Source organism: Delphinus delphis, chromosome 16 (assembly GCF_949987515.2).
Source record: "Delphinus delphis chromosome 16, mDelDel1.2, whole genome shotgun sequence".
Lineage (NCBI taxonomy): Eukaryota > Metazoa > Chordata > Mammalia > Artiodactyla > Delphinidae > Delphinus > Delphinus delphis.
The window spans coordinates 80,031,019-80,044,929 of record NC_082698.1 but is presented as its reverse complement, the minus strand read 5'-3'; the positions used below and the strand labels follow the sequence as shown (position 1 = coordinate 80,044,929).

The following is a 13,911-nucleotide window of genomic DNA, read 5'->3' as shown; positions in this document are numbered from 1 at the left end:
GACCCAGCTGGTGGGAAGCAGGACGTGCTGAATATCCCAGCTCTGCATCGCTGGGCTGTGTGATAAGTTGAGCCACACTCGGGGAAGTGTTTTATGCCAGAAAGTAATATTTTTAGAAAGGGAAGAATTCATGTGGTTCTACTAAGCAGCTTGTCCTTCCTACGTCTGGCTCTGTGGGGTAGCACGTGGGTCCACAGAAGCGGCAGATACGTTTTCCTGCTCCCTAAGGGTAACTGCCCACAAAACAAATGATACCAGTCACTTTTTGGGGAAACAAAACATAAGGCCAGTGATGATTAGTTTCCACTGACCAAAGTCTTCAAACAAAAGTCTTCATGTTTTTGCACCCATGTGTATATTCACCCACGACTGTTGGCTTGCGGTTAGGCTCTCGTCCGGAAGCACCAAAAGAAGAGGTGAATGTATAGGATTTGAGTTTTTCATCCGTGTGACCCTAAATCAGGACCCAGATCAAAGAAAGGGCTGACACTGACTTCGCATCGTGCTTGCCCACCTCTCTTTTTATATAGAGCATTTCTAACCACGCACTTAGCCCCTAATAATACACTGTTCTGCCTTCTTAAGAATGTTCTCTTTTTGTTTCCACAACTGTATTTTTCATAAGACGAGAGGAGCATGGAGCTGGTTCTATGTTTCTTTGAAGAACCTGCAGCATCTCTAAGTGTTTGATCCATAATAGGTGTGTCATATAGACCCGAACATCACAACCAAAGCACATTCCTGATTTTTTGAGCTATCAACATTTATGAGAGGGGTTGATTTTCCAACTTTTATGTTGCCTGGTTGAATCTCTCTCTCTCCCATAAGAGATACCGCCCTTTTCACCACCAAGCTTCCTTCTCGTTTATTTGCCTAGGATATTTAAAATAGAAGAATCTGACAAAGCATTGAACACTCCCTGTGTGTTTGTGTCAAATACTTGATCCTTTCCCCGTTAATATCCTGGGGGGAGAATCAGTGCTCTTTGGGCTGTCCAGTGTTTATAAAAACAACCTGGAGGCAATCAGTCATCTCATGAACTTGGCATTGTGGTTTCATTACTGACCAGCGTTCTTGGCCGTCCTTAATCAATAGAAATTGATAAGAAGCCAGACAAGAAATTCAGGCAAGGCTTTATTGGGGCCCTTGCTGCAGCAGCTGGGGAGTGAAAACAAGTAACAGTTTCTGTTGCTTGCTTCCCTCAGGGTGGGGGACCTTGTCCCTTGTATGGGGTGAGGGTAGGGGCAGGTCCAAAGGTCGGCCGGAGGGGTAGCTTAGGTGGTTTGCCCACTGCTTAGGTGGTGTTGTGTGCACGGTGCATGAACAGTACCCCGCTTTTGCCCCTGACCCCCTTGCTTTTGCTCCCGGCTCTTCAGAAGTGGCAGTTGGGTTTTTGGTCTTTTTGTATCTTGTTGTCCATAATTTGTCCCAATTGCTTGTGCATGCAGTTATTTTTATTTAGTCCCTTAAAGTTTCTTTGTAGTCTGTTGCTGGAGGAGAGACCTTTAGCCAGCTACAAGCGCTGCAGCAAAGGGTGCCAGGTCCCAGGTCCCAGCCTGTCTCAGTTTGTTCACATGTGTACTTGACTGTGGTTTGGGTTTTAGTTTTGTACTCCTGACTTTTATCCTGAAAACTCCTTCCTCAAAAGTACTGAATGCTTGTTCCTTTCTCCAGGTCACACTCACCCGATGAGATCCTCTGGGGCTCTCCCCCTGCCTCATTCTGGCTCTCTGCATCTGCTAACCCGGGGCTTTGGGGTGAACAGGAAAGAAACTGATTAGCAATTGAGCACGGTGTGGGTAGGGAGTGGGTCCTGCGATGACTTCACTATTCTCATTTTTTCAATGAGGATTTGCAAAGGGGACTATAAACTTTATATCCAAAAAGAGATCTGAGATGAGAATTCTCTTGTCCAAATAGAAAGACATACCCCAGGTGCATAGGAAGCAACAGGGAGAAAAAAACATGATACTGGTTTGAAGAGTTAAACATTTTTGGTAACATTTGAATACATTGGAAGTGTACTCCTCTGATAAAATAGAACTTTTTTGGCACCATGAGTAGTTTTGAAAAGGCAAGGAAACATAAGAAATAGTCATTGTGCGATATTGCTGTCAGTGTGGGCTTAACTCTGAGCCTAATTTATTGCAGGTAGGCAGGTGAGTAATAAAGGGGCAGTTGGAATTCTCAGTGCTGAACTCTCAGGAACTGTCTGGAAGCCCAGCCTGGCTTTTGACCCTAGTGATGAGCTTGAATTCAGCAGACTCATTATATTTCTCATTTCATCTCCGTTGAAAAACAAAACAGACTTGAAGGTAATTAATTACAGTTGGGTGTCAATGGTAAAATACATTGGCTCCAAAAGTTGTTTTCTTATCAGGTGAACTAATATCCCTATGGTGGAAATCTGGCAACAGTTTACATTTGTGTGTTTTTTTTAAAATTTACTTTATTGAAGTGTAGTTGATTTACAAAGTTGTGTTAATTTCTGCTGTGCGGCAAAGTGATTCAGTTATACATATATATGTATACATTCTTTTTCAGATTCTTTTCCATTACGGTTTATCACAGGATATTGAATCGTTCCCTGTGCTCTACAGTAGGACCTTGTTTATCCAGCCTATGTATAATAGTTTGCCTCTGCTAATCCCAGACTCCCATTCCATCCCTCGCCCATCCACCTTCCACCTCGGCAATCACAAGTCTGTTCTCTACATATGTATTTTCAGTCTCTTAAAGTACCCTTGTAAATTGTTCCAAAAGAGGTGGTTTTCTGGGAAGATGTGGAGCATAAATGTCAGGTACGTCTCGTGTCTGCCTGGACAGCCTCTTAGGGCTGCTTTCCTCACAGGCAACACTTTCTGGGTTTTGTTTTGTTTTGTTGACAGTACGCGGGCCTCTCACCGTTGTGGCGCACAGGCTCTGGACGCGCAGGCCCAGCGGCCATGGCTCACGAGCGCAGCTGCTCCGTGGCATCTGGGATCTTCCCGGACCGGGGCACGAACCCGTGTCCTCTGCATCGGCAGGCGGACTCTTAACCACTGCGCCACCAGGGAAGCCCCCACTTTCTGGGTTTTATAGCCTTCATCAGCTCGCCATATGCAAGGCCCTGTGCTAGGGTTTCAGAGTTAGAAGAATCAAACGTGTCTTAGAGAAGCATGTAAATGATCACCATAATACAAGTGACTGTACCAATGAACATTGCTTTCAGCTGCGGTAAAGAAAAATCCCAATTTATAGTGGCTTAACCTGGTGCGGGGGCGGTGATTCTTCTCCCGTTATGTCGTGCGCTGGGGAGCGGTTGCAGGCGTTGGTCTAGCTGGCAGCTGTGTTTGGCGCAGCGTCCTGCCTGCCGCCCCCTCCCCTCGGGCCAGGCCCTCAGCATCGCAGGATGGCCCCTCTGCTCCCCGCATGCTGTTGGTGATAAAGTGGGAAGAAACAAAGATTCCCCAGACCAGCTCCCCTCCAGGCCATTTCCAGGGACAGCTGATTATCCCGCGCTATGCACGTGTGGTCACTCCTGGCTTGCGGGGTGACGAGGGCAGGAACCGGGTGGCTGTGCCCGCCTCTGGTAGCGACGGGCGAGGGGGAAGGGGGCTACGTGCCTTGGGGGCTGTCACGGCGATGCTGCGGGGGCTCGGGGACAGGCCAGAAAGACGAAAGGGAGCAGTGCGTGTGAAATCGTGTAAGCGTGAAGGGCAGGGTGTGTTCTTCCGGCAGCATCTCCCGGTTCTCTTTGATCAGCCCTGAGCAGGCTGTGAGGCCGACCCGACGGGCACTAAGCGTTCACCTGGGGGTCTGAATCTTAACCTTTTGCAGTGAGAAATGGTGGCGCGGGGGATGGGCAGAGTGGGAGAAGAGCAGGTAGCTCCTCTGGGTACAGAGGAGGGATGATAACATTCTCAACCGTAACAGCGCAGTGATGACAGAGAAAAAGGAGGCGGCAGGGGCGATTCTACCGCAGTCAGGGGCTCGCGGTGCGCCCTTGCACGGTGGTGGTGAGGCAGAGCGAGTCGGGGATCCTTCCCAGGCAGCCGGCGGGTGGACAGGGGAGCCAGTGTCCGATCTGGTTTGAGGGGTGAGCTTTCGGTTTCCTTCGTAGATTTGCTGGGTTAGAGCTGGTTACGGTACATTCGCCTCTAGGTGGTTGGGAACGGAGGACGGGGTTTGATGGGAGAACTGGGTGGTTGGGGTATATATAAATTAGGGAATTCTTGGGGGAGCATGTAGGTACCAGTTGAAATAAAATGTCTGGGTGGAGTCCAGGGTAAGAGGGTGGCCCACTCTCACTCACTGCATGGTGATGGAATTCATGGCAACTTAGGACTTTATAGTTTGACATTTCCTTCTAGAGGATAAGATTTTCTCTGATGAGCTATTAGTAGACACTTGCCCCAGAGTGAGTCCCCTTCAGCTACTGCACTTCCGCCCTTGCTGTGGTTCTCTTTCCTTATCGAGTCCTCGGACTGTGATACCCTGTCATTCCCTGTTTGCAGAGGTCAGAGGAGGTGTGGAGACCTGAACTCAGCTGGGTGTGGGCTGTCCATGGGGCCTTTGGCCGCTTCTGCTTGTCCCCACGTCACCCCCGTTATGGCACGGCGTGATGTGGCTGAATCCGTATACACCACAGCTCACACCGTCTCCGGACCCGGCGTCATCTGAGTTCACCTCTCCCCCGTGCCACGCTCAGTGTAGACCATTTGGACCCTGGAGGGAAAGTGTAAATAAGACAGAATCAGCTGTGCTGCCACAATCCCAAAGGAGTTTTCGAAGTTCACGTGTCTTGACAATAAAACTGCCACCCATCTCAGGGGCGTTCACGGTGCTTCTTAAACAGATACCCTACTAATCCATATAGTCCACAAACAGTTATTCAGTGCACCCGACTGACCAGGCGGCTCTTCTGGGCACTTGGGCACGGAACAGTCAACAAGACATCTTAGTATGTAACTACGTAAGGCGGTGTTTGGCGCGAGACAGGAAACTGAGATGGGGTAGTGGCTTCAGAGTGATGGAGGGGATGGGACCACTTTCGAGAGGGTGCCCTGGAGCCCTCTCTCAGGCAGTGATATTGTTCTGAGACCTGAATGAAGAAAAGGAGCCACTCCTGTGACGGAGCTCAAACTTTTGGAAGAAGAGACAAGAGGCCGGTGTTTTCCAGAGAGTAGTATATGAGGGGGGTAGTAGTAGGAAGTTTGGGCAGAGGAGTAGCCAGGGGCCAGATCTTCAGAGTCCAATAAGCTATAGCAAGGAATTAAAGATTGTGTTCTATTTCCAGTACTTGCAGTGAAAAGTCATTAGAGGATTCTAATCCAAGGGGTGATGTGATACGATTTTCATTATTCAAACATGACGTTAGGGACTCCCCTGGTGGCGCAGTGGTTAAGAATCTGCCTGCCATAGAGAACAAATGTATGGCCACCAAGGGGGGAAAGTGGCGGGGTGGGATAAATTGGGAGATTGGGGTTGACATATATACACCAATATGTATAAAATAGATAACTAATAAGAACCTGCTGGGTAAAAAATAAAATTCAAAAAAAATAAAATTCATATTAAAAAAAAGAGAATTCGCCTGCCAGTGCAGGGGACACGGGTTCGAGCCCCGGTCCAGGAAGATCCCACATGCCACAGAGCAACTAAGCCCTTGTGCCACAACTACTGAGCCTGCACTCTAGAGCCCGTGAGCCACAACTGCTGAGCCTGTGTGCCACAACTACTGAAGCCCGTGCGCCTAGAGGCCGTGCTCCGCAACAAGAGAAGCTACTGCAATGAGAAGACCGCGCACCGCAACGAAGAGTAGCCTCCACTCACCTCACTAGAGAAAGCCCGCACGCAGCAATGGAGACACAACGCAGCCAAAAACATAAATTCATTTATTAATTAATTAAAAAAAGAAAAAAAAAAAAGGAAGTGCTCCCTGTAATCTGTCAGCCTTCTGTACCGCTGTTGGGTTTAGCAGAGCTGTCTGAGAAGTAGTTTTGTTTTTTTAAAAAAAGCAGGGCTTCCCTGGTGGCGCAGCGGTTGAGAGTCCGCCTACCGATGCAGGGGACACGGGTTCGTGCCCCGGTCCGGGAAGATCCCACATGCCGCAGAGTGTCTGGGCTCGTGAGCCATGGCCGCTGAGCCTGCGTGTCCGGAGCGTGTGCTCCACAACGGGAGAGGCCACAACAGTGAGAGGCCCACGTACCACAAAAAAAAAAAGCTAACCTTATAGTATTGAAGTGGGTGGAATGGTGCCCCCCGCGTGCCCCCAGTTTATGTTCAGGTCCTAACCCTGGATCCTGTGATGTTATTTGTAAAGAGCGTCCTTGCAGATGTAGCTGAGTTAAAGATCTCGAGGTGAGGTCGTCCGTATGGGCCCTGAATGCTGTAACAGATGTCGTGATACGAGACAGAAAAGGAGACGATGCAGAGGGAAGACCAGGTGGAGGTGGAGTTAGACATGGAGTGATGCGGCCACAAGCCAGGACACCACCTTCCTGGAGGCCTGGAGCCACCAGAAGCTGGGAGAGCACGGAGGATCCTCCCCCAGAGCCTTTGCAGGCAGTGCGGCCCTGCCAACATCTTGATTTCAGACCCCTGGCCCCCAGGACTGGGAGAAGATACACTTCTGCCGTTTTAAGCCGCCAAGTCGGCTTTTCAAGGCAGCTACAGGGCGCTAACGCCAAGTGTCTTAATAGCTTTGGCACACATCAGCGGCTGGGGGAGTGGAATCGTGAGGGGAAGTGGGAGACTGATAAAGGGACGCAGGAGAAAAACCATGGGCCATGAATCCAGCAGCAGGGAGAATGATGAAAAGCGATCTGCTTTAGAACATATTTTGGAAGTGAAACCAATAGGATTTGCTGATCGATCAGAGGTTGCGGAGAAGGGAAAGAAGAATTTTTTAAAAATCGCCTTGGTGTTTGGCCTGAAGAATGAACCAGATGCCAGTACTGTTTCCTGAAACGAGGAAGACTAGGCTAGGGAAGGGGCAGATTTGGGCTGAGGCTTTCCGGGTGAGGGGTGATGATGAGGGCAGAGGTGGTCCCCTAAGTATGTCATAATCGAGTCATCTTTTGTGGACACACTAATTTTGAGATGCCTGTATCACATCCAAGACAGGATTTTGAATAGGATGTTAGGCATAAATTGAAAGCTCAGAAAACAAGACAAGTCAATTTGGGAGCCATCACTGTAGTATATAGATCAGTGGTCCTCAATCCTAGCTGTATGTTGGAGTCTCTTGGGGAGCTTAAAAATATATACCAGGGCTTCCCTGGTGGCACAGTGGTTGAGAGTCCGCCTGCCGATGCAGGGGACACGGGTTCGAGCCCTGGTCTGGGAGGATCCCACATGCCGCGGAGCAAGTGGCCCGTGAGCCACAACTACTGAGCCTGCGCACCCTGGAGCCCGTGCTCCGCAACAAGAGAGGCCGCGATAGTGAGAGGCCCGCACACCGCGATGAAGAGTGGCCCCCGCTTGCCACAACTAGAGAAAGCCCTCGCACAGAAACGAAGACCCAACACAGCAAAAATAAATAAATTAATTAATAAACTCCTATCCCCAACATCTTCTAAAATATATATATATGTATATATATATACCAGCATCTGCACTTCATCCCAGACCAGTTGAAGTGACATCTCTGAGGTATTTAAGAGCCCCCAGGTGAAGCTGATGCGCAGCCAGGTTGAAGAACCACAGGCGTAAAATGGTACTTAAAGCCTCGAGTCTGGATGCGATCATCCAAGGCAGAGCTGCCTCAAAGATGTGACGCTGCTGTTGGGTCACAAGCAGGCTCGACTCTGATCCCCCTCTGCTTCCAGGGGGCTGTCGTCTGGGGTTGGCAGTGAGTGTAGACAGAGTACGAGGGGTGAGTCCTGGAGGGCTGGAGTCTGGTACGCTCACCACGGAGGAAGGACCAGTGAAGGACCCTGAGAAGGGCCTGTGAGCCGGGAGACAGCGAGTGAGAGGGAGAAGCCAAGGGAAGAAACTGTTTCAAGGGGGCCGTCAGCTTGGCCAAATGGCGCTTAGAAGTTGAGAAACGTGAGAATAGAACTATTGGGGGGATTTCGCGAGATGGAAGCCATTGGTGACCTGGAGGAGACAGACCTGTTTCAACACAGTGGTTTAGATGGAGGTCATATTGAACCAGTAGAGGGAAGTGCGTTTGGGTCCACAGATCTTCCCAGCAAACCTGGACCAGTGAGGGAGGCCTCTGACGGACCTGTTCCTTCTCCTTTCCCCGCTTAAAATCCAGCATATCTGTGAGCTAGAAAATTCTATTCAAAGTGACTCTTTTGAGCCCAGTGTTTCATCTTTGGGAATGTGGTACCCGAATCCCCTTATTAAGGTGTCAGCTTTATAAGTGGGTGTGTCATCTGCGCCTCTGTTTCCATTCACGTAAATCTTTTTCTTTTCAGTCTGCCTTTGCTACAGAGGGATCCTCTCCCCAGGCTGGGGGATCAGTGAGTTTTATGTGGTTTCTCTTGAGCAAGGTGGTTCTAGTTGAATGACTTCGTACCTGAATGTAAATGAGGTTGTCAAACCCCGCTGCCTGGAACACATTCAGGGCTCAGCAGACATCAGTTGGAACTTAGGGCTGAAATCGCCTTAAGGCAGACACAGCTCCCCCCCCGGGGAGAGCTAGGTCCACATCTGGGGGTCCCTTGGGAGGAGGGCACCTGAGCCACCGGGGTGGCTGGGAGAGCTTGGCCCTTTACACGCCCCCCGCAGTCCCGCCACCCGGACCGCCCTCACCCCCCTGCCTCTGCCCTGCTCTGTCCTCAGGGCTCCCCCTCCCCCGATGCCGAGCCGGGAGGGCTGCCTTGCTTTTGGGTTCCGGCTGCAAATCCTCTGTTCCGCTCTAGTGCTTGCCCCCCACCCCCGCCCCAAGAATCCTGTCCCCCTGCCCCGGGAGTTTCACAGGAGAGTGAAGTCAGGCCCAGCATTTGTGGGGAGCCGTGTTGGAGCCGATTGCACTTCCTTCAGCCTTAGAGAAATAGCATTTTCTGGAACGCTGCTCATCAGTGATGGGTTGCCAGGACAGGAGGTGCTCCCTGGGCCGCACCGCTGCAACTCCCCCCCCGCACCGCCCCAAGGCTGGCAGATGGACCTGAGAACTGTGTCCCCCATCTAGGAGCAGACAGCAGGTGTGCATGGGCCCCCTGGCAGTTCTCCTGAGGAAGCTGCAGAATTGACATCCCCCCATCCATCCGGCCCACACACGTCTGAGCTGCCTACAGCCTGGGAGTTTGTGCTCTCCAAGCACAACGGGAGGTGTTAAGCCATCTGTTCAAGGAGATTATGGAATTGTTACAGACTTGTAACAATTTATTTTTTTAAATATATAATTCCAGCACCGTTATTTATTCATTCATTAATTCATTCATTTATTTATTTGGCTGCCCTGGATCTTAGTTGTGGCACACAGGATCTTTAGTTGCAGCATGTGGACTCTTAGTTGCAGCATGTGGACTCTTAGTTGTGGCATGCATGTGGGATCTAGTCCCCTGATCAGGGATTGAACCCGGGCCCCCTGCATTGGGAGCGTAGAGTCTTAGCCACTGGGCCACCAGGGAAGTCCCTGTAACAGTTTAAAAAGCACATTTGTATCTTCATGTCTCTGAGTGCCACACCTCTGTGTCCTAATTGATCTTCTGTTCATGTGCTAACTTCCAGCACTGCTCTGTACCAAAACAGGATTTCAAGGAGTAAAGAAAAATCTAGAATGTCCTCCTCGCTGTTACGTAGATGGAAAACTGTTCTTACATCCACACATCAAAGCCTTAACTTTTAAGTCTGTCCTTCTAGGTTATTTTCAAATATAGACAGAATCAGAGAGAGTTGCATAACGGATCCTCCGTGTACCCACAAGCCAGCTGTCAACACGCTGAATCTTCCCATTCTTATCTCCTGCATCCCACACACCTCCCCCACCCGCTTTTGAGTTTTCCCTGGCATATTGGGTTAGTAAGTTTCGGCTAAGCGATGCTGCGGTGATGTGACCCTGACCTCAGTGGCTTCCGGTAACCAAGGCACGTGTCCTTGACGGATGCATGTGGCTTTGCCCTGGGACCAAGGCAGCAAGGCGAGCCTCACCCTGTGGAAGACCCACTCACGGGTGTTCCTGAAGGAGGTCCTGTGCCGACTGGGCCTTGACCCAGAGCTGAGAGAAGTGAGATTTGCTAGAAGGAAAAGTCAAGTCACGTCAGGCCCTAAGAGGAGCACAGAGGTGTTGTGTGTTCCCATATCGATGGTGTGATGGCGTTCCTATCAATTCGTCTGTAGTCCAGAGGCAGGGAGTTAGCATGTGAAGTTCCCTGATTAGGAACATGTACTCCAGGGGAAGTTAGTTAGCATTTGAGAGACCGTAACTAGGAATCCGCTCTCCCGAGCTCTCAGCAAGGCCTAAGTATAGACTAGAGTCCATGAATTAGCATAAGGATTACTACAAGTGTTTTCATGGGTAACGTGGATGGCTTTTCATTCAAGTTACGTAGGTTGACTAGAGGTGTTTTTCATCTCCTCTTGCACGAGGGGGTATAAAACCTTTAGAACCCAGCAAATGGATATCCTTCACCATGGCATTCCGGCTCGAGGACTCGGCCGTCTTCAATGCTCTGCCACTTCACCAAGCATCCTGAGGATTCTGTCACCTGATTGGACCAGAAGGTGGTAGAAATCTGGCTTCCAGAGAGTGTGGTATCCGCCTCCGCCCAGCCTTTCAAGTAACTGCTTGTTGCAGTACCTAAAGGAGAGAGAACTTGAACTTCCCTGTGCTAACCATAGGTTGTGTGGCTATGTAGTGCCTCTTTTCTTTGTAGAACATACCACCTAGTAGAGAAACTTTGTGGGAGGGGTCTCACCTACCTTTAATCATTGGAATTTCCTGGGGTCTACCCATAGGAACGTGGTTGTGGTGAATGGGGCCTTACTGGGCCGTTGACAGTGAAGGGAGTGAGAAGTTGAGAGGGAGCCTTTGGATTTTTCTGTTGGAATGGGGGTCGTTAGTGTTGTCCCCAGCTACAGAGAGGCCACAAAGTCCTGTGTGTCAGATTGTCCCTGAGTGCTGTTGTTAGGTGTTTCGCTGTCACCAGGGCCTGCTTTACCCATCAGTGTGGTAGAGGAGTGTTGAAGGATGGAGGGAAAATGAAAATGTGGGCAGAAGACAGGAGAGAATACAGACGTCTTCTCACACGCCTAGTGGCCAGTCTGGAAGAGCGTACATATTGTCGAGAGAATTCAGGTAGTGTTTTCAGCATCCACAGAAGAGTTTACTTGCTCTGAACTTCCTGGGTACCAGCATCTGTGCATGGATGCTTTGGTGGCATCCTAATCACACCTCCAAGACGTAGGAGCTATTGTTCATATTTGACAGATGAGGAAATGAAGGCATAACGTTTTGCAGGGTCACGCAGCTAGTCAGAAGCAAAGCCGGGATTCAAATTTAGGATGTCAGATTCCTCGGCCCGTTTCCCTAAGCACCACCTTTGGTTTACACATGTGGTATTGCAAAGGACTTTTTTTTTTTTTTTAATTGATTTATTTTTTTGCGGTACGCGGGCCTCTCACTGTTGTGGCCTCTCCCTTTGCGGAGCACAGGCTCTGGACGCGCAGGCTCAGCGGCCACGGCTCACGGGCCCAGCCGCTCCGCGGCATGTGGGATCCTCCCGGACCGGGGCACGAACCCGCGTCCCCTGCATCGGCAGGCGGACTCTCAACCATTGCGCCACCAGGGAAGCCTGCAAAGGACTTTTTTTGTTTGCACTTTTCTCCCTGTTTTCTCAATGTTCAAGAGCATCAGAGTCTTTAAGGTCCAATGGAAGAGAAAGAGAAAGTTTATTCCAGGAACCTCTGCCTTTCAAAGGTATAGAGACTTTTCCACCAAGGTGAAGTAGACACCTGTGTTTTCCTGCCAGAAAACCTTGGGACGTCACTGCTTTGAGTCTCTGTAAAGCGAGGGGTGGTTTGGTCCAGGCATCCAGGGCCCCTCCACCCCTTTACACCAGACAAGAGTTTAGGACCACTACTAGCCTGGATTTAGGCTTGGGGCCAGACAGGAGCTATGCTGCTTATCTGCATGGCGGGGCTTGGAGATTCAGGGTCAAGTATATGGTGTGTCTTCTTCTGTCCTCCAGCACTTTTTCCTTCACCTTTACCCTGTCTTCCACGGGGCAAGGTGCCTGCTGTTCCTAGGGGAAAAGAAATTGGAATTGTCTGCACAGCATCCGTGCCCCGGGGGAAGATGCCTACCAGCATGAATTTTCAAACCCTGTTCTAAAAGTGCGTGACTGGGAAGCCTTTACAGTCTTAGAACTTTAGACCTCAGGGAAGTAGTGGCTGCAGGATAATTAGGTCAAACCCAAAGGCGCACCTGAGGGAAGTGGCAGGTGGAGGAAATACGACGAGAAAGGCTTGTTTAAAATACTGGCGCTTTCGGAAGGACTAGACCCTTGTTCTGTTGCTTCCTTCAGTTTTTCTTCTCATTGTTTTCCTGTTGTCAGACATTTCTAAGACGTGGTCAGGAATGGGTGAGAGAGGAAACGAAAAAGAAATCACAAGAAGACAGACTAGAATATGACGTGTGATTCCTCAGCCGCGCTGTTTTGCACAACAATCAGGCTCTAGATCAGGATTCCAGCTCTTTCGTCAGAGGTCCCAGGGGTGGAAGGTAGGTCTGTGTGTGACAGACACACGGGGGGGAGCGGGGGCCTGCACAGGTATGCTGACCCCTACACAAGGAGCGGGGACGGGGTGCTGCCTCACGCACGGCAGCAGCAGCCGGGGTGAGAATGCCGGGCCCGTGGATGTAGAGCGTCCTCTGTAACCGGCTGTAACGTCTGCAAGAGGCTGGTGTGGAGGGCACTCATCGGGGGGGGTATGAACCCTCTCATCCCTGTTCTCGTGGAATCGGGACCAGGCAGACCAGGGGTGACCTAAACATTTCTTCCGCATTAGCTCAAAGGGGAACAGAGGTGGAAAGAAATACTGAGAGTAACCCCAAGGCAAAGGCAGCAGTGAACTAGAAACAGGGACTTCCCTGGTGGCACAGTGGATAATAAGACTCTGCGCTCCCAATGCAGGGGCCCGGGTTCTATCCCTGGTCAGGGAACTAGATCCCACATGCATGCTGCACCTAAGGAGCCCGCGTGCCTCACCTAAGGAGCCCACGTGCCGCACCTAAGGAGCCCGCGTGCCGCACCTAAGGGGCCCGCGTGCCACACCTAAGGAGCCCGCGTGCCTCAACTAAGGAGCCCACGTGCCGCATCTAAGACCTGGCACAACCAAATAAATAAATATTTTAAAAACAAAACAAAACAAAACAAAAAAACAAAACAAAAACCCCCCAGAAAAACAGTGAATTAGAAACAGACTGGACCAAGCAGAAGTCTCAGGTCCAGGGGAGAATCAGGACAGGCCAGTGTGCTGCCTAGATAGCTGTCGATGAAAAAAAATCAATAAACAATCAATAATAAGAATAGAAAAGAGTGTTATCTGAGCCATCTGAGGACTATAGCCCGGGAGCCAGCTTCGCATATGACTCTGAGAAACTGCTCCAGAGAAGCATGGTTTTCGACACAGTTTTATATCTTGTCAGAACAAAGAACGTCAAACAAGTCAGGGATCCATTCCTTCAAGGTTTAAAAGAAACAGACCAGCACATGCACAGCGAGTCAGCACAGCCTTAGCACCTGCGAAGGCAGGCTTGTCATCAAAGGAGCCCCAGCCTTGGTATCCCAGGAAGGGAGGCATTTAATCTTTGTGTTTTGTCTGGACATTCTTTACTTCTGGTCAGTGTGCCCTTTTCTTTAAAAATTAAAGCAGATGTACAATGTAGATTTGACAGGCCACAAACAGGTTGGTTTTTTTTTAAGTTTATTTATTTATTTTATTTTATTTATTTTATTTTTGGCTGTGTTGGGT

General features: G+C 50.0%; 1 protein-coding gene across 1 annotated transcript in view; it reads left to right on the top strand.

The window, feature by feature from the left end:
* KCNK1 (potassium two pore domain channel subfamily K member 1) overlaps window positions 1-13,911 on the top strand; it is a 50,822-nt gene that overhangs the window by 23,541 nt on the left and 13,370 nt on the right. The window lies entirely within an intron of this gene.